Genomic DNA, 18852 nt, shown 5'->3' on the forward strand with positions numbered 1-18852 from the left:
CCAACCATAGAACGATTGTACTCATCTCCCATGCTAATAAGGTCTTGCTTAAAATCTTGCATGCTAGTCTTCAACATTAGGTGAACCAAGAGTTTCCAGATGTCCAAGCTGGGTTTAGAAAAGGAAGAACTAGAGATCAAATTGCCAATGTTCGCTGGATCATAGAGAAATCTAGGGAATTCCAGAAAAACATCTACCTCTGTTTTATGAACTACGCTAAAGCCTTTGACTGTGTGGGTCATAACAAACTTTGGAAAGCTCTTAAAGAGATGGGAATATCAGAACATCTTATCTGTCTCCTGAGAAACCTATATACGGGTCAAGAAGCAACAGTTAGAACCCTGTGTGGAACAACTGATTGGTTCAAGATTGAGAAAGGAGAATGACAGGGCTGTCTGCTGTCACCCTGTTTAACCTATATGATGAGTACATCATGAGAAATGCTGTTTGAGCTACAAGCTGGAATCAAGATAGCTGGGAGAAACATCAACAACCTCAGATATGCAGATGATACCACTCTAATGGCAGAAAGCAAAGAAGAATTAAAGAACCTCTTGATGAGGGTGTAGGAGAAGAGTAAAAAAGCCAGCTCAAAGCTAAAAAAAACAAAAAAAAACAAAAAAAACTAAGATCGTGACATCCAGCCCCTTTACTGCTGCTGCTTCTGTTGCTAAGTCACTTCAATCATGTCCGACTCTGTGTGACCCCATAGACGGCAGCCCACCAGGCTCCCCCGTCCCTAGGATTCTCCAGGCAAGAATACTGTAGTGGGTTGCCATTTCCTTCTTTACCAGCCCCTTTACTTCATGACAAATAGAAAGGGAAAAGGTGGAAGTAGTGACAGATTTCCTCTTCTTGGGCTCTAAAATCCCTGCGGATGGTGACTGAAGCCATGAAATTAGAAGATGATTGTTTCTTGGCAGGAAAGTGATGACAAACCTAGACAGTGTGTTGAAAAGCAGAGACTTTGCCAATGAAGGTCCATATAGTCAAGGCTATTGTCTTCACAGTGGTCACGTACATTTGTGAGAGCTGAACCATAAAGAAGGTGGAGCACCAGAGAATTATGTCTTCAAACTGTGGTGCTGGAGAAACTCCTGAGAGTCCCTTGGACAGCAAGGAGATCAAACCAGTCAATGTTAAGGGAAATCAATTCTGAATATTCATTGGAAGACTGATGCTTGAGCTGAAGCTCCAGTATTTTGGTCATCTGATGAAAACAGCCGACACATTGGAAAAGTCCCTGATGCTGGGAAAGATTGAGGGCAGGAGGAGAAGAGGGCATCAGAGGATGAGAAGTCTGGATGGCATCACCAATGCAATGGACATGAACTTGGGCAAACTTTGGGCGATGGTGGGGGAGAGGGAGGGCTGCCATGCTGTAGTCCATGGGATCACAAAGAGTCATACATGACTGGCAACTGAACAACAGACAGTGGGCTGACAAAACTCTGCATCCCCAAGGAAGGCACAGCCCACTTCAGATGTGACAATGAGGAGAAGAAATGAGGAAGAAAATTCCCCAGGATAGAGTTGGGGGGCACAGAGCAAAATGCACAAAAGAATTCCTTCCAGACAGCTGACTGGAGAAGAATCAAAGATCTTCCCCTGCTCTCTGGGTTAGGAGCCTTCACAACACTTGCCCATCTGGACCACCCCTGCTGGGTAATGGCTGTGTCTCCTTGTTTTACCTTTCCAAATGGAACTACTCTTTTTGGTGAACACTAAGGATGGACACTAAGTACATAGTGACAAGTCTATGACAAACTGCACCTGATAAGTTATAGAGGACATACCTTATCTAGATCCCACATACATTATCTGTATTGTGGGAAACTGGGAGAGGATGAAAATTTGGTTACCAGAAAAAGCAAGCAAAGGTGAAAATACTAATGTTCAGCAAAATGCACATTCCCTTTTCTTGGACATATAGAAAAACTAAATTTCCAAGTGTCCCTTACAGTTAGGTATGCTCAGATAATTGAGTTCTAGCTAATGGAATGTGAGCAGAAGTGAGGTAGTCTAATTCTAGGCATAGTCCACATAGCATCCTGCAGTGGAGGCCTGCAAAGGCCTAGAATAAAAGTAGAAAACAACAGGCCACAGGCCAAATATTGCTGTATTTTTTTCAACATATTTTTTATTAAAAGTAACTTTTAAAAACAAAAAAGAAAACATTAGAAGAGTGGCATTTTTGCCTTTTATATCTGATTTAATAGAAGACAGATGGGCTCTCTTGTCAGCTTCATTTGAACATGTTTTGGTTGAAATATAAGGAAAAGTGGACCTCACACAGCCAGGCAGTTGGAAAAGAAATTTCATGAACCTTCTGAAAGTGTTTCAGGTACCGAAGAGTCCTCAGACCATACTTTGAGAAAGAAAGAAAGATAGTGCTAAGTCGTGTCTGACTCTTGTGACCCTATGGACTGTAGCCTGCCAGGCTCCTCTGGCAGGCACGAGATTCTCCAGGCATGAATACTGGAGTGGGTAGCCATTTCCTTCTCCAGAGGATCTTCCTGACCCAGGAATCAAGCCCAGGTCTCCAGCATTGCAGGAAGATTCTTTACCAACTGAGCTAAGCAGGAAGCCCCAATACTTTGAGAGCCAGTGCAATAAACTGTACTTTCTCAGTTAATGACTATAGTGAATCAGTTTTAGAAAGGGTGATTCCTGCTATGGGCAAGACATTTTAAAGAAATTGTAAAGAGTGGCAGTTGGGAAGGAAACTTGTATTCTCCCATTAAGTCAATTTAAATGATATCAATTCTCAACTCAAGTTCATAAATTTCTGTTAGCTAGCTAAGACTACATATAAATTTTTTTTCCAAATTTACTTTTTCAAACTAAGAAGAGAAAGCAACACGTCATACAAATGTTTACATTTTACAGTGGCTTTATAGTTTATAAAGCCTCTTTCTGCGTCCAGCTGATGTCATTTAGCTCTTAGAAGCTGCTTTATATAGGAGGAAACCTTGGAGCAGAGAAGGGACTTGCCAAGACTGCCATCAGTAACCAGGCTTCCTTGTAACAAGCAATGTGCTCACAGGACAATTCTGCTCTGGCTCTAATGAAAAAACATCTCTCTTTGAAAAGCTGGCTTTCCAACCTAGTAACAGGGGACTTTTTATTTATGTTCACTTTTCCAAATACAAGATGTAGCAAATAGACAGGAGTTGGATTTCATTTGACACAGCATATAATATGGCTGCAGGAAGAGCAGACTGAAAAGACAAACACAGAATTCTATCTGTTTTATAATTAAGGAACAGTCCAGGTAGTGCTAGTAGTAAAGAACCAGCCAACCAAGGTAGGAGACTTAGGAGACTCAGGTTCCATCCCTGGGTTGGGAAGTTCCCCTGGAGGAGGGCATGGCCACTCACTCCAGTATTCTTGCCTGGTGAATCCAACGAACAGAAAAGCCTCACAGGCTATGGTCAATAGGGTCTCAAAGAGTTAGACATGACTGAAGTGACAGCATGCACAGGGTGAATCATTAAATGAATAATGAAACAATTGAACTTGCAAGAATTCTTTTCTAGTGCCCATACTTTTGGAATTCCCACTCTCTGCCATCCAGTGGACACACCTACCATGTTTTGAGATAGCAGGAGAAGCAGTGGAAATGAAATCATGGTCCCAGATTCCCGATGCAACAATGCACTCTTCAGAAGTTGCAGATACCTGGTTAGCTCAACATTTTATGGAACGATCATAATGTGGTTCCCACAGATGGCATGGTCATCAACCACAATATTCCAGGCCCCAAAAGCTACTGCAATCCACTTGTTTCACTTCAAAGCTCTTCTTGCCCATGTTGTCCGTGGTGCCACTTGGGGTGTCCACATCCATCACAGCTGCTGCCATATTGGAACCATGCCCTCTGTGGTCCTCACTGCCTTTTTTTGTTCAACCATGAAGGGAATTAAAAAAAAAAAAAAAAAACCAACCTGCTTCATTGACTACACCAAAGCCTTTGACTGTGTGGATCACAACAAACTGTGGAAAACTCTTAAAGAGATGGGACTACCAGACCACCTTACCTGCTTTCTGAGAAATCTGTATGCATGTCAAGAAGCAATATGTAGAATCAGACATGGAACAATGGACTGGCTCAAGATTGGGAAAGGAGTACATCAAGGCTGTATGTTGTCATCCTGCTTATTTAACTTATATGCAGAGTACATCATGTGAAATGCCAGGATGCATGAAGCACAAGCTGGAATCAGGATTGCTGTGAGAAATATCAACAACCTCAGATATGTAGCTGATACAACTTTAATGGCAGAAAGTGAAGAGTAATGAAAGAGCCTCTTGATGAAGGTGAAAGAGGAGAATGAAAAGCTGGGTTAAAACTCAACATTCAAAAAACAAATCATGGCATCCAGTCCCATCACTTCATGGCAAATAGATGGGGGAAAGATTTAATGTTCTTGGGCTCCATAATCACTGTGGATGGTGACTACAGCCACAAAATTAAAAGATGCTTGCACCTTGGAAGAAAAGCTATGACAAACCTAGACAGCATATTAAAAAGCAGAGACATCACCTTGGTGACAAAAGTCTGTATAGTCAAAGTAGTCATGTATGGATGTTGAGAGTTGGTCAATAAAGAAGGCTGAGTGCTGAAAAAATGGTGCTTTCTAACTGTGGTGCAGGAAAAGATCTTGAAAATACTTTGGACAGCAAGGATATAAAACCCCAGTCAATCCTAAAGGAAATCAACACTGAATATTTATTGGAAGGACTGATGCTGAGACAGAAACTCCAATATCATGGTCATCTGATGAGAAGAGCCAGCTCATTGGAAAAGACCCTGACGCTAGGAAAGATTGAGGGCAGGAGGAGAAGGAGGCGACAAAGGATGAGATGGTTAGATAGCACCACTGACTCAATGGACATGTGTTTGAGCAAAGTCAGTGAAACAGTGAAGGACAAGAAAGCCTGGTGTGCTGCAGTTCATGTGGTCGCAAAGAGTCAGACACAACTTAGCGAGTGAACAACAAATGAGCTGAAATGGCTTTACATTTTTAAATTATTTTTGAAAATAAGAGTGATAATATTCCACAATGTTCAAAATTATATGAAATTTAAATTCCAGTGTGCAGGTGGTGCAGTGGTAAAAGAATCCGCCTACCAATGCAGGGGGCACAAGAGACATGAGTTCAGTTCTTGGGTTGGGAAGATACCTTGGAGAAGGGAATGGCAACCCACTCCAGTATTCTTGTCTGGAAAAATCCATTCCCAGAGAAGCCTGGTGGGCTAGAGTCCATGGGATCACAAAGAGTCAGACAGCACTGAGCGCACACATGGCAATGGTCATAAGCAAAGTTTTAGTGGAACACATTCACATTCATTTCTGTCTTGTTTAATGCCCGCTTTTATATTATAGCTGAGGTGAATCTGCAACAGAGACCATGCGTGGTGCCTTCAGTTCAAACCCGTTAGCTGTCTCAGTGCAGTCTACATTGCGATGATGCAGTTATAACAACACCGTTTGACAGTGGTCTATATCACTCTACTGTAACTTTTTTTTTTTAACTAACAGTGCATATTCATCAGGTCAAAACTGATGGACTCCATATGGTGCATGTTTAAGGCATAGTGGAGTGTGGATTATTTTGTTATCAAATTAGGTGCCAAAGCATTATGTATTTTCCCAATGACCTTTTAGTTGGGTAGGCAAAGTAATCCCCACCCCCAAACCCCAGTTGTGAAGTGAAAGTCATTCAGTCGTGTCTGACTCTTTGTGACCCCATGAACTATAAAGCCCATGGTATTCTCCAGGCCAGAATACTGCAGTGGGTAGCCTTTCCCTTCTCCAGGGGATCTTCCCAATCCAGGGATCCAACCCAGGTCTCCCACATTGCAGGCAGATTCTTTATCAGCTGAGCCATAAGGGAAGCCCAAGAATACTGGAGTGGGTAGCCTATCCCTTCTCCAGTGGATCTTATGACCCAGGAATCAAACCAGGGTATCCTGCTTTGCAGGCAAAATCTTTACCAACTGAGCTGCCAGGGAAGTCAAACCCTGGATATCCATACCCTAATCCCTGGAATGAGTGAATTTGTTATTTACATGTCAAAAGGAACTTTGTATACATAAAGTAAAAATATTAAGAAAAAAAACGACTTTGCAGATGCAACTAATTTAAGTGCCTTGCAATAGGCAATTTAAAATTTAATCTCTATTCAAGACTTTATTTATAAATGTTCAGATTAACAGCATTTTCTACATCAAATCAAGGACACAACAGTGTGAATAAATCCTGTCAGAAAAATAAGACTCTTTGTAAATAAGGGAACTATATGTTTATAAGCCAGTCTTGAGTTGCATGACTGATACCTTGTATCACAATGGGTAACTTTTTTCTTTTGTTTTTGCAAATATATACACACATCAGCAAGTCAGGGTCCCTGGGGGAGTCCCTTGGGATGCAACAGTGTAAGCAAAATAGATCCCTGTTAACGCATTAACAGAATGCACCAAACTGCTCTAGGATTCTCATTTTAAAAAACAGAAATCATTTGCATTTCTATATAACAAAGAAATTGTTGCAATTCTATTTTTCTAACAATGAAAAATCAAAAAGAGAAATTAAGGAATCAATCCCATTCACCATTGCAACAAAAAGAATTAAATATCTAGGAATAAACTTACCTAAAGAGACAAAAAACTGTACACAGAAAATTATAAGACACTAATGAAAGAAATCAAAGATGACACAAACAGATGGAGAGATATTCTATTCTCCTGGGAAGGAAGAATCAATATTGTGAAAATGACTATACTACCAAATGCAATCTACAGATTCAATGCAATCCCTATGAAATTACCAATGGCATTTTTCACAGAACTAGAACAAAAAATTTCACAATTCATATGGACACACAAAAGACCCAGAATAACCAAGAAGTTTTGAGAAAGAAGAATGGAGAAATAGAAATCAACCTTTCTGATTTCAGATTATACTACAAAGTTATAATAATCAAGACAGTAATGTACTGGCACACAAAAACAGAAATATAGACCAATGGAACAAGACAGAAAACCCGTAAATAAACCCATGCACCTATGGATACCTTATTTTTGACAAAGGGGGCAAGAATATACAATGGGGCAAAGATAGCCTTTTCAATAAATGGTGCTGGGAAAATTGGACAGCTATGGGTAAAAGAATGAAATTAGAACACTTCCTAACACCATACACAAAGATAAACACAAAATGGTTTAAAGACCTAAATGTAAGACCAGAAACTATAAAACTCTTAGAGGATCACATAGGCACAACACTCGATGACATAAATCAAAGCAAGATCCTCTGTGACCCACCTCCTAGAGTAAAGGAAATAAAAACAAAAGTAAACAAGTGGGACCTGATTAAACTTAAAAGCTTTTGCACAGCAAAGGAAACTATAAACAAGGTGAAAAGACAATCCTCAGAATGGGAGAAAATAATAGCAAATAAAACAATTGACAAAGGATTAATTTCCAAAATATACAAACAGCTCATACAACTCAATGCCAAAAAACAAACTCAACCAAAAAGTGGGGAAAAGACCTAAACAGACATTTCTCCAAAGAAGACATACAGATGGCTAACAAACACATGAAAACATGCTCAATATCACTCATTATTACAGAAATGCAAATCAAAACCACAATGATATTATCACCTCACACTGGTCAGAATGGCCATCATCAAAAAGTCTACAAACAATTTAAATGCTGGGAAGAGTGTGGAGAAAAGGGAACACTCTTGCACTGTTTGTAGGAATGTAAATTGATACAGCCACTATGGAAGATGGTATGGAGATTCCTTAAAAAAACTAGGAATAAAAGCACCATATGACCCAGCAATCCCATCCTAGGCATATATCCTGAGGAAACAAAAATTGAAAAAGTCACATGTATCCCATTGTTCATTGCAACACTGTTTATGATAGCTAGAACATGGAAGCAATCTAGATGTCCATTGACAGATGAATGGATAAAGAAGTTGTGGTACATATACACAATGGATTATTACTCATCCATAAAATAGAATGCATTTGAGTCAGTTCTAATGAGGTGGATGAACCTAGAATCTATTATACAGAGAGAAGTAAGTCAGAAAGTGAAAGATAAATATATATTCTAACACATATATATGGAATCTAGAAAAATGGTAGTGAAGAATTTATTTACAGGGCAGCAATGGAGAAACAGACATGGAGAATAGATTTATGGACATGGGGAGAGGGGAGGAGAGGGCGAGATGTATGGAAAGAGTAACATGGAAACTTACATTACCATATGTAAAATAGATAGCCAATGGGAATTTGCTGTATGGCTCAGGAAACTCAAACAGGGGCTCTATATCAACCTAGACTGGTGGGATGGGAAGGCAGATGGGAGGGAGGTTCAAAAGGGAGTGGATATATGTATACCTATGGCTGATTCATGTTGAAGTTTGACAGAAAACAATAAAATTCTGTAAAACAATTATCCTTCAATAAAAAAAATTTTTTAAAGAAAGCTAAAGGCAAAGATAGAAATGAGTCCACAAATTAATCAAATCTTATTTTCCGCACATCCCACGTTTGGGTTTTATTTAACATTAACTCTACAATGTCACCCTATTACTATTTGCATGCTTGCAACCCAGAAAGATATATTTTTTGCTGTGGTGTCTGTAAAAAGGGATTTTAAATGTAGAATTTAAACGCTGCAGCTGAGCTGAGTGCATTATATGCTGAGGTTTACCTGTCCTACTTCAAACAACTTCTCAATTCCCAGCCTGAAGTCAATTAGAAATCAATGAACAGAAGCGGAGAACTTGTTAAAATATAAGTTTATTGTCTTAAGAAATAAGATTGCTTCCTTTGCAATACAGTATTCTCTCAGCGGCCAAATCACCTACTACAAAGTGATAACTTACTTTGTATCAATACAAACACTGAAACACCGTTAGAAACACTTTCCTTTTTACAAAACAATTTATGCCAACTTTATGATGTAAAATAGCCTCTCATACTAAGAACACTAAAAGTATCTTAAATTATTTCCCTGTAGTGTTAAAAACGCACAGTTTAAAATCCCTTAATGGAAGACCTGCAGTAGTTCTGGCTGTCTGGTTCAGAATCTCATTATTCTAAAAAGACACTGAGACCATTATTATCCTAGTGGTTCTAAGGTAATCACAAGGCCCTTATTAAAGGGGAGGCAAGACAGTCAGTCAGAGGAGGAAATGGAATGATGGAAGTAAATGTTGGAGTAATGTAATTACTGGCTGAGGCCACGAGCCAGGACTCCTCTAGAGGCTGTGAAGGTCTGCCTGCAATGCAGGAGACCCTGGATTGCAGGTCTAGGGTCTTCTGCAGTCCTGCAATGCAGGTTCAATCCCTGGATCAGGAAGATCCCCTGGAGAAGAGAATGGCAACCCACTCCAGTATTCTTGCCTGGAGAATCCCACCAACAGAGGAGTCTGGTGAGCTACAGTCTATGGGGTTGCAAAGATTTGGACATGACGGAAGCAATTTAGCACACATGCATACAGAGGCTGCGAAAGGCAGAGAACTGGATTGTCCCATAGAACCTCTGGAAGGAACATAGACTTTGATATTAGCCAGTTCGACTCACTTTAAACTTTTAATCTCTAGAACTGTAAAATAATAAATTGTGTTGTGTTAAGTCACTAAGTTTGCGGTGTTACAGCAGCAATAGGAAGCTGATATTGTATGTCTTAATATTACCAGACAGAGTACACACTGAAATATTCCCAACTGACAGGAAAATATTGTCCAGAAAAATTAGAAAGTTTAAAAACAAAATACTTTAACATAGTAGAGTTCCTTCACAAAAGTAAAGAAAAACTAATTAGGTTGCAACCTAAATAAATTTTCCAATGGCTCATTTGTTAGCCAAGCAAGAAAGCTGTTTACTTATGTTGAGTTAATTAAATTGTGTTTGACTGTGGCTGAAAAAAAAAATGCATCCAGAAAAAAATAATTCAAACCTATTACCCTTTGATGAGTATAGTTGCTCAAAAAGTTAAGGATGATGGAAACTGAAGGAAAGTTACAGGGCTCTAAATAGCCCAGAGTTAAAACTCCCCTCTGGGTCTTCCCCACTATTCTATATAAAACAAAGAACTCTCTCACCCAAAGGAGAAAAAAAATGGACATTAAGGTTGATTACATCCAACTCCCAGCAGGTCCCAGCCTCAGGCCTATCTCCAGAATTCCTTGTCCCAGCTGTTTAAGATAACTAACCCGAACAAGATCATGGCATCTGGTCCCATCACTTCATGGGAAATAGATGGGGAAACAGTGGAAACAGTGTCAGACTTTATTTTTTTGGGCTCCAAAATCACTGCAGATGGTGGCTGCAGCCATGAAATTAAAAGACACTTACTCCTTGGAAGGAAAGTTATGACCAACCTAGATAGTATATTCAAAAGCAGAGACATTACTTTGCCAAAGCTATGGTTTTTCCAGTGGTCATGTATGGATGTGAGAGTTGGACTGTGAAGAAGGCTGAGTGTTGAAGAGTTGATGCTTTTGAACTGTGGTGTTGGAGAAGACTCTTGAGAGTCCCTTGGACTGCAAGGAGATCCAACCAGTCCATTCTAAAGGAGATCAGTCCTGGGTGTTCTTTGGAGGAATGATGCTAAAGCTGAAACTCCAGTACTTTGGCCACCTCATGCGAAGAGTTGACTCATTGGAAAAGACTCTGATGCTGGGAGGGATTGGGGGCAGAAGGAGAAGGGGATGACAGAGGATGAGATGGCTGGATGGCATCATGGACTCGATGGACGTGAGTCTGAGTGAAATCCGGGAGATGGTGATGGACATGAGGTCGCAAAGAGTCGGACACGACTGAGTGACTGAACTGAACTGAACCCAAACAACCCTGGAGAAGAACAGACCCCCTTAAGACAGTAGATTTCCACATATATGCCTATGTATACCTACTCTTTTCCTGGGTTAGTGCCACAGCTCACTAATCTGACTGCTGCCCCTTCCCGCCTCATTAAAGGTGATCTGTTCCTGTAAAGTGCCGGTCTCATTGTTTTTCCTAACCTTGCCTTCTCTAACTCCCTTACCCTACAGAAGCAACATCAAGAGTTGACAAAAACATTAACAACAACGTAGATGATTTTGTGTGGTTTGTTTTTGATCCTTGATAAGTAAATACTACCTGTACTACCAGTTGCTCATTGGATGTCGAGTTTTAAGTTACTGAATCATCTGAGTAGAAATACAGGTGAGTATCTGTCCAGAGAAGTTTAGAAAATATTAATTCAATACAACATGGAGTGGAATCTTCTAAGATGTATTACAACTGATGATGGTAAAAATATGTGTGGATCAGAAAAAGGTTCTGTGGACAAATGAACAAAAATAGTGAAAAAATATTTAAAGCATATGGTTGTTAATTGTCTTATTTATGAGTAAAGTCTTTGCAGAAAGTATTTGAATCTATTATGTGTTGTTGAAACAGAAGTATCAACAACATATCCCATTTGCTTTCATGGATTTATCCATTATCACTTCCATAAACTTTTGTCAGGAATAGAAACTGGATTTCTTACATTTCCCTCCTACATGGTAGTTGAGTAGTGGATGCATGGTTTAGCAGTTTTAATATCTTACTGTCAAATTAAACAGATTCAAAATTGAAATTTTCCTGAATAACAAAAGCAGTGCTCAGCCGCTATTGTCAAAAACTAAATTACTTTGGAAATCCACTTTTTCCACAGAATTGATAATGTTTACTGAATTCAACCTAGAATTTGAAGGCAAAATACCACTTAAGTATGAGACATGTACACTGAGAAGTCATTTCTGTAACACCCTGATGTTTGAGCCATAAGTAATGTCAAGCTGATTTATACACTTTCTGTACTGTAAATTTAAAACAAGAAAACAAATCTCCATTCCCACATAAATTTGCAGTGATATACTTTTCCAGCTCAGACTCCTGTAACAGCAATACTTCGGACATAGCAATGCAAGTTCAAAAATTTCCTTATTTCAAAATCCATGCAGTTGATCAGTTAAGGAGCTTCCTTCTAATCTTCATCAGAAGTGATTAGTTTGCAATGTAATGACAAGTTAAAAGGCAAGAGAAGAATCTAATAGAATCCTAAACCTATCTTTTAAGATATGAATATGGCCAATTAAAATCATACACTCATGGACTGATATCAGTATTGGCAGATCATATCATATGAAAAGATGAAATATGAAAAAATATCTTAATACAGAGTAGCATTACTCTACTCTGCAACCATTTTGATTATAGGGAAAGCAATTTTATGCCTCAATTAAGCAAAATTATATCCTTCAACAAAATAATCCAGTTTTTCTCACTGAGAGGCTTATATTACAAAGAACTATACTTAGTTATTATATTTTTGAATTTTATCAGAACAGTATTTGCTGTAATTTATTTTCTCTCTTGTTCAGTAAATACCTATATAATATCTTTGATTTTTCCTCTTGACTGGCAAGGCTTAAAATATTTACTGTCTGGCCCTTCAAAGAAAATGTTTTTTACTTTGATATAGAAGAGGTTGAGCTATCAGATACCTGGAGACTAGAATGCTAATCGCTAGACGGTGAGTTGATCACTCAAGACTCGGTTGGACTGCTGAATTAGAAATTAACTTTCATTGTGGTAAGCCACCAAGGTTTGTGGGTTGTTTGTTTCAACAACCAGTGCTACTTACCATGACTAAAACAACCTTTTAATTATGACTGAAATTCACATTTAAGAAAACCTCAGAAACCATGAGAATTTCCAGGAAATACTAAGTCACTCTGGGAAAAAGCTACAGATGCATTATCTTAGCAAAGTATTAAATCAGCATAGGGAATTCATCTTTCATTAAGTCAGCTGACATTGTTCAAGGCACTGTGAGGAAGGTTATATGCAAGGTTGATTTGATATTTCTCTGTGAATTATAAATTACCACTTATTTTTGAACTGAGTAACCTAATGCATTTAAATCAGCTGATCATTAGAAGTCAAACGTTATCATTTGTTCAATGGAAATCTTCTCTTAGATGAAGAAAGAACATGCTTTTTTGCTCTTCTAAATGAGGAATATCTCATCTCTTGGAATGATGCTAAACTTTTTCTTGCTTGCAAACTAGACAAGAATACATTTTGAGGTCTGAATAGGATATTACTTTGAAATACCCCCGGAGACAGCACTGGGCAAACTTCTGTAATGAAATGCAGCCACCAAATTTTCAATATTTTGTCCAATTGTATGGAGAACTAGGAAGAGCAAATCACTGAGGAACGAATTTTTTTTTCCATTTGGCATTGTGAAGTGAACAATTACCTGAGGTAATAAGTATTTCACTTTCTGATTCAGAATAGAGTCAGATCCATAAAATTAAATCATATAAGCAAATCTCAATGTTTCTTTTTAAATCACATATTTTAAAACTATTTTCTAGGTGGGTTTAATATGACTATGTATCCTAGGTCTCATCCTGATAATTCTAATTAATTTTCCCCCAGATGTTCCTAAGTATGAGAATCCATTGGGCAAATGATTTTTAGTATGTCTGTTTTGGTACCCAGAAACGGATTCATTAGGTCAAGTGAAAGTCTAAGAGTCTGGGAGGTTGAAGTGGCTGTTGCATAATATGAATTGGGTTCACTCAGTCTGCATTTTGCCTTCTTCAACTCTTACAACTAGAGTTCTGGCTGCAAACTATTCCACTATTTAAAATGAACTTGCCAAAAATTTGGAAGGTGAAAGCAGAGTGGAAGACATCTTTCTACACTTTTTCGGCCATTTCTGCTCTCCAGCCTGGTTATGGTCATGAGTTTTCTCAGGTAATATTTCGTTTTCTGTTACCCAGTTTTCTGTGTGTTAAACAGTGGCAGTTTCTGAGGTAATAGTGGGGTCCCTTTTTTTCTGGCACAGTTCCAGTGTTGACTTACAGTTTTGGAATGTTACTGGAGGCCCAAACAGGAAAGTATCTGTTTGTATAACATCTAACTATTTTGTAGGCATCTAATTCTCTGCCTCATGTCAGTTCCTGCTTAAAATACCCTGAGTTGTTTTTGTTTCTTAAACTCAACTGTGACTAATAAAGAATATGACATCAATGTTAACACCATACAGCAGTGGGTTCTAGAGCAGTACGATTGTTTCTATCTCTTAAAAACATTCTTTCCTCACTGTATAGGGATGTGTTTCTGAGAAGATTTATTAATGGCATCAAGATGACCTTGAGATCCTGGGTTGACATTTGGGCAGCAAGTAGGCTAGCCTGTTGATTCCCTACACCAACTCCCTTCCCAGCACACGCATCAGAGGATCAAGAATCATAGCAAACCTTTTTACCATTGCTTCCAGGTGGAGAGAACACCATTAGGCAGAAACCACAGACCCTTATTAGAAGAAATGAAAATTTAATAGATATGGGAAGGCCATCCAAGTATAAATTTCTTAAGGGCAGATAATTTTGACTGTTTTTTTTTTAATGTTACAATCATCACACCTAGAACAGTGCCTGATAGTCAATTAAAATTACATAAAGCATTTAATGAACTGATGAACTGTCAGTGAAGATTTGTTGAACAATGAATTAGTATGCTATGCCTCGTGTAGTCGCTCATGTCCAACTCTTTGCCACCCCATGGACCATAGCCCACCAGGCACCTCTGTCCATGGGGAGTCTCCAGCCACCAGAGAATCACAAGAATACTGGAATGGGTAGCCTATTCCCCCTCCAGGGAATCTTCTCAACGCAGGAATCAAACCAGGAACTCCTGATTTGGATTCTTTACCAGGGAAGCCCAATGAATTATTAGTATAGCACTAAAAGGTGTTACTACTTCTTATCAAGGTAAAAATTCCAGAGCCTTGTCTTTCTTCAAGGCTTGGATGGTATATTAGGACTTAAAAAAAAAAAAAAAAGGAACATTCAGGGTATAGAAACAAGCATTGGCTATAAGTAGCCTTGAATTTTATTTACCAACCTAAATCTCTGAATACTATGATTTTCACCTCTTTCCCTTGCCCACTGGGCTGGCCACTCTGTGATTCTATGTTGTGTTTCAAAGCTGCTCTGAGTTAGTATTGGTCACAGATAGTCCCTCAAGTTATGTCCTAGAAATGACTCTGGTACCTTCTGTTGGAACCAAGCCTAGTTTTGCATGATTTTAATTTTCTAAGCCCTTACAACTAAGTAAGTAAAGTGGGTGTTGAAGTGAAAGCTGTTCTTAGTAACAGGAACTAAATGTAAATTATCAAAATCAGTATGCACAGTTAGTGTCAAGTGACTATAACGTAACTTAAAATTAAGGCCCAGAACACTAGGCTAATGCACAAATCCCTTTTGGCTAAGATCAAGATTATCCCAAGAAACTTTCATATGGCTGAGGATTGATGGTGGACGTTTAAATATAAGAGCTAAGATAAGAAGTAGGTTATACAAGTTGATATAAACTCTGCTGCAGAAATTTTTATTTTATTCATTTATATCAGTCCCGTTTGCTGACCTTTATCATCAAACATGAATTCCCAGGTTTGAATAGAGGGGAGCTCTGAGACAAGAGTTGGACACAACTGAGTGATTTTCATTTCACTTCACTTCACTTCTGAGACAAGAATACCCAAGCAATATTTTGTCTTGCCAAATGAATTGAATCTTTCAGTTAGGATTCCCTCACTTCCATTATCATTGCTGTATTTACTCTTTAAAACCATGGTCCAATGAGGAAAAAAAAAAAAAAAATCCTTCAGCACAGCTGAGCTGTATTGGCACTAAAAAAATGACCTATATTGTAAGATAGATAAAATTAAGCTCAAAGAAAATATAAACCACATATAAACTATACACTTCCCTAAGAAAAAGCTCCCTTGTAGCCTTCATAAAAACCTGATATATTGTCACATAACTTGGCTTCCAGCTCTCTTTGATTCATTCTTATTTCCATGAAACAGAATGCATCTGTCCTCAGATATGCTGATAAATTTCCCCATCTTCTTACTTTGGCAACAAATCTTCTATTCTGGTGAATAATGAAGTTGCTCTTATACAACTCAGTTAGTCTTTCTAAGGTTTGGCTTCCCTGATGGCTTGGTGGATAAAAAATTCTCAAGTTATGCAGGAGACACAAGAGATGTGGGTTTGACCCCTGGTTGGGAAGATCCCCTGGAGAAGGGCATAGCAACCCACTACAGTATTCTTGCTTGGAAAAACCCACGAATTGAGGAACCCAGCAGGCTACAGTCCTAAGGGTGATAAAGAGTTGGACACAATTGAGCGAATATGCTCAAAGCATGACAGTCTTTCTAAACTGCTTCCGTTCATTTCAGTATGTCCGACTCTTTGCGACCCCATGAATCACAGCACGTCAGGCCTCCCTGTCCATCTCCAACTCCCGGAGTTCACTCAGACTCACTTCCATCGAGTCCGTGATGCCATCCAGCCATCTCATCCTCTGTCATCCCCTTCTCCTCCTGCCCCCAATGCCTCCCAGCATCAGAGTCTTTTCCAAAGAGTCAACTCTTCACATGAGGTGGCCAAAGTACTGGAGCTTCAGCTTTAGCATCATTCCTTCCAAAGAAATCCCAGGGCTGATCTCCTTCAGAATGGACGGGTTGGATCTCCTTGCAGTCCAAGGGACTCTCAAGAGTCTTCTCCAACACCACAGTTCAAAAGCATCAATTCTTCGGCCCTCAGCCTTCTTCACGGTCCAACTCTCACATCCATACATGACCACAGGAAAAACCATAGCCTTGACTAGAAGGACCTTAGTCGGCAAAGTAATGTCTCTGCTTTTGAATATACTATCTAGGTTGGTCATAACTTTTCTTACAAGGAGTAAGCATCTTTTAATTTCCTGGCTGCAGCCACCATCTGCAGTGATTTTGGAGCCCAAAAAATAAAGTCTGACACTGTTTCCACTGTTTCCCCATCTATTTCCCATGAAGTGATGGGACCGGATACCATGATCTTCGTTTTCTGAATGTTGAGCTTTAAGCCAACTTTTTCACTCTCCTCTTTAACTTTCATCAAGAGGCTTTTTAGCTCCTCTTCACTTTCTGCCATAAGGGTGGTGTCATATGCATATCTGAGGTGATTGATATTTCTCCTGGCAATCTTGATTCCAGCTTGTGTTTCTTCCAGTCCAGTGTTTCTCATGATGTACTCTGCATAGAAGTTAAATAAGCAGGGTGACAATAGACAGCCTTGACGTACTCCTTTTCCTATTTGGAACCAGTCTGTTGATCCATGTCCAGTTCTAGCTGTTGCTCCTGACCTGCATACAGATTTCTCAAGAGGCAGGTTAGGTGGTCTGGTATTCCCATCTCTTTCAGAATTTTCCAGTTTATTGTGATCCACATAGTCAAAGGCTTTGGCATAGTCAATAAAGCAGAAATAGATGTTTTTCTGGAACTCTCTTGCTTTTTCCATGATCCAGCGGATGTCGGCAATTTGATCTCTGGTTCCTCTGCCTTTTTTAAAACAAGCTTGAACATCAGGAAGTTCACAGGTTCACGTATTGCTGAAGCCTGGCTTGGAGAATTTTGAGCATTACTTTACTAGCATGTGAGATGAGTGCAATTGTGCAATTGTTTGAGCATTCTTTGGCATTGCCTTTCTTTGGGATTGGAATGAAAACTGACCTTTTCCAGTCCTGTGACCACTGCTGAGTTTTCCAAATTTGCTGGCGTATTGAGTGCAGCACTTTCACAGCATCATCTTTCAGGATTTGAAATAGCTCCACTGGAATTCCTTCACCTCCACTAGCTTTGTTTGTAGCAATGCTTTCTAAGGCCCACTTGACTTCACATTCCAGGATGTCTGGCTCTAGATGAGTGATCACACCATCATGATTATCTTGGTCATGAAGATCTTTTTTGTACAGGGCCTAGATCTGATAGATAGAGTGCATGATGAACTATGGAATGAGGCTTGTGACACTGTACAGGAGACAGGGATCAAGAACATCCCCATGGAAAAGAAATGCAAAAAAGGAAAAATGGCTGTCTGGGGAGGCCTTACAAATAGCTGTGAAAAGAAGAGACGTGAAAAACAAAGGAGAAGAGGAAAGATATAAGCATCTGAGTGCAGAGTTCCAGATAAGAAGAGATAAGAAAGCCTTCTTCAATGATCAATGCAAAGAAATAGAGGAAAACAACAGAATGGGAAAGACTAGAGATCTCTTTAAGAAAATTAGAGATACCAGGGCTTCCCTGGTGGCTCAGAGGTTAAAGCACCTGCCTCCAATGCGGGAGACCTGGGTTTGATCCCTGGGTCGGGAAGATCCCCTGGAGAAGGAAATGGTAACCCACTCCAGTATTCTTGCCTGGAAAATGCCATGGACGGAGAAGCCTGGTAGGCTACAGTCCATGGGGTCACAAAGAGTCGGACACCACTGAGTGACTTCACTAAGGGAATATTTCATGCAAAGATGGGCTCATTAAAGGACAGAAACGGTATGGACCTAACAGAAGCAGACGATATTAAGAAGAGGTGGCAACAATACACGGAAGAACTGTACAAAAAATATCTTCATGACCAAGATAATCACGATGGTGTGATCACTCATCTAGAGCCAGACATCCTGGAATGTGAAGTCAAGTGGGCCTTAGAAAGCATCGCTACAAACAAAGCTAGTGGAGGTGATGGAATTCCAGCTAAGCTGTTTCAAATCCTGAAAGATGATGCTGTGAAAGTGCAGCACTCAATATCCCAGCAAATTTGGAAAACTCAGCAGTGGCCACAGGACAGGAAAAGGTCAGTTTCCATTCCAATTCCAAAGAAAGGCTATGCAAAAGAATGCTCAAACTACCACACAATTGCACTCATCTCACATGCTAGTAAAGTAATG

At 39.4% G+C, this 18852-nt stretch overlaps 1 pseudogene; it reads right to left on the minus strand.

Annotated features, from left to right (window-relative positions):
- Positions 1 to 3535: 3535 nt before the first annotated feature.
- LOC138077670 (E3 ubiquitin-protein ligase RBX1 pseudogene) lies at positions 3536 to 3864 on the minus strand (annotated as a pseudogene).
- Between the last annotated feature and the right edge of the window lie 14988 nt (positions 3865 to 18852).

Source organism: Capricornis sumatraensis, chromosome 4, assembly GCF_032405125.1.
Source record: "Capricornis sumatraensis isolate serow.1 chromosome 4, serow.2, whole genome shotgun sequence".
Taxonomy (NCBI): Eukaryota; Metazoa; Chordata; class Mammalia; order Artiodactyla; family Bovidae; genus Capricornis; species Capricornis sumatraensis.